General features: G+C 24.2%; 1 protein-coding gene across 1 annotated transcript in view; it reads left to right on the top strand.

Moving 5' to 3' along the window:
- Positions 2,496-2,879, top strand: part of LOC104787622 (eukaryotic translation initiation factor 3 subunit J-like) — a 4,005-nt gene continuing 3,621 nt past the window's right edge. Inside the window, exon 1 of the mRNA XM_010513227.2 lies at positions 2,496-2,676. The gene's annotated coding sequence lies outside the window, so the exon portion shown is untranslated. The remainder of the gene's footprint in view (positions 2,677-2,879) is intronic.

The raw sequence follows: 2,879 nt of genomic DNA, 5'->3' as shown, positions 1-2,879 counted from the left end.
TTTTTTTTTTTTTTTTTTTTTTTGTTTTTTGTTTTTTGTTTTTTTTGACGGTTCAGTCTTCACGTTCATTGTGTTTCTTTTGTCTTCTTGGCTATTATGCATCTTATGAATATGGAGAAGATGAGTTTGTATGAAAAGAGGGTTACTGGGAGTCAAGGGCCACAGACACATTATTTTAACGGTAATTGCCAAAACTAGCAGCTAGGGGAATCCAATTACAAATAACAGTAGAAACTATTTCATCGACAAGAATGTCAAGAACTATCCCCTGTTGGTTTGACAAATTATGTCGGACTTGATCGAACCTATTGCTAATTTAGGCCATTTAATTAGCACTTGTTATTTTAAATAGAATAACACCTATTTTATTATTATGTTTATATGATTTTAATTGCTAAAATGTTTTTACTAATGTGTACTTAATATCTACTATCTATATATAATATTAACGATTTAATCAGTTGAGATTTATATAGGCTCATTAACGTTTTCTAATGTGATCTCATAAATATTTTATCAGTTAAATAAATGTACAAAATATTAAAGAAAACGCACAAACACAGACATTGCATTTTGACTTTTAAAAAGGTCAATTTATTAAGCAATTAAACGGGTATTTAACAGCTTATTTTATATGATTAGCAGTAATATTTTTTTTTACTTTACCCTTAGAAAAAGCTAACTATTGGAAACAGTGTCATTTCTTGCACCTCTCCATTTTATTTTCTTTCACTTTACGATTCCACAAGTAACTTATGTATCACAACAAAATTTCTACATACATAGTATCATCTAACTTTTTTTTTGTATTTTTAATTTTTAATTATTACTTCATGGTTTATTAATTTTTTTAAAAATTTTATAGATATATTTGGGCCATTGTGATCGGTTCGACCGAATGAATCTAACATAATTTAAAAAATACCCAAAAATTTGAGATTTTGGCCTCAGATCGGTCTACTACTACTACTCTATACACTTTTCTTGTTTTTTTTTTTTGGAAATTGGAAATAGAAGATAAATAATTGAGTTATTGTCCATTTATGCATTCTATAACAATATGTTAACTATTCCTAAATTATCTTTTGCAATTGATTTAGCGATTTTTTCCAAAAAAAATTAGACATTCTGTTTGGAAATTGATGAAGAAGACATTAAAATCCTTATAACGTCAAAAATATATCGTTTTTGTTGCCGTTTTAATGGATAAAATATGATCTATCAAGTTTAGTATTCTATAAATTGTACATGTTCTACAAAATTTAGATAACGTCTTCTACATACTTTACATGTTCTACGAAATTTAGAAATGATTTATGTTCAACGGATTTTAGAATATTAATTTCTACGAAATTTAGAATACATATTCTATAGTTTGCTCTTTATCTATAAAAATTAGAATATGTTTTCTAACATTTACTCATGTTCTAAAATGTTTAGAAAGCATTATCTTTTAGTTTTCTATATATTCTACAAAAAAAAATAGAAATCAAATTCTATGTAATTTAAAATTATATAACAGTTATGAAAGAAGAATATAAAACAAATAGATTGAAGAATAATATACAAAATATTTGATTTAAACTTATTTAAGAGGATAGAACAATTATATGAAAACTCATGTTTTGTAAGCGAGAGAATGGAAAAAAATTGTTTTATTTTTTCCGAATTATAATATTGTAGTATACTCTATAACATGTCATAAAAATAACCAAAATTTTCTTTAAGATTTCAAATTCTTAAAAAAAAATCATTTTGAAAGTTTTATAGATTGTTAAAATACGACAATTGAAGTCACTAGATCATGTATATAAGTGAATTTATCTATTGTATTTATAATTTTTGGTCAATAATTTTTTTCTAAATATTAAAATTTTCAGTTCCAAAACTAAAAACTTTAGAACAGACAAACACTAATCTTATGGTTTATCATTTTTATTCAATTCATATATTTCAAGAATTTTAACAATTAAAAAAAATACTTTTATAAATTAATATTTTTTGAACAAAAAAAGATAAATTAATTTTAGTATAAATTTTTAAAAATACCATGATCCCAACATTATTAATTTATAGAGGTTATACTAAAATGTATATTTTTTTGGCCCTATATATTTTCCAAAATATTTTTCGAAATAAATGAATTTTTTATTTAAAAATTTATAGTTGTCCAAGATTTTTTAAAGTATGAGGATATAATGGGATTTAAATGATATTAAAGCATATATGACCAAACATAAATATAGAATTTATAGATGGACAATAATTCAATTATTTATTCTTTATTTTCAATTTTCTTTTTTTCCTTCAAATTGGAAGAATTTACGAAAAAGGTATATTTGATAAAAAAGAAAAAGAGAAAAAAGAAAAAGGCATAAAATCTGATGTTATAAAAAAAAAAAAAAGGCATAAAATCTGATGTTATAAAAAAAAAAGGCATAAATCTGATGTTATCAAAAAAAAAAAAAAGCATAAATCTAACGAGAAAAGGAGAAAAAAAAAAACCTAAATCCACACAAGAAAAAGTTGAAAAACAACAACGCACATATAAAAATCCCTTTGTACACCTCTGAAGCTAAACCACCACATCGGAGACTTCACAATCCCAACGAAACGCTTCAACCTTTTTTTTTTTTTTGCGATTTCACATCCTCTGCTACAAAAACCCTTTTCTCGGTATGTTTTCTTATTAAAGGTTTCTCCTTTCTAAGTTAAATTCACTTCTAGATCTTGATTCTACTGATTCTATTGGTGGGTTTCTATCGAATTGCTCCAATTTATGATCTTGATTCTACATGCTTACGATTTAAGAGTAGATTTAAGATTTCCCTAAATTCATGGTAAAAGTTTCGGAATTTATCAAAAAAAAAAAAAAAAAA

This window comes from Camelina sativa, chromosome 5 (genome assembly GCF_000633955.1).
Source record: "Camelina sativa cultivar DH55 chromosome 5, Cs, whole genome shotgun sequence".
In the NCBI taxonomy this organism is placed as follows: domain Eukaryota; kingdom Viridiplantae; phylum Streptophyta; class Magnoliopsida; order Brassicales; family Brassicaceae; genus Camelina; species Camelina sativa.
This window is presented reverse-complemented; position numbering and strand designations above follow the sequence as displayed.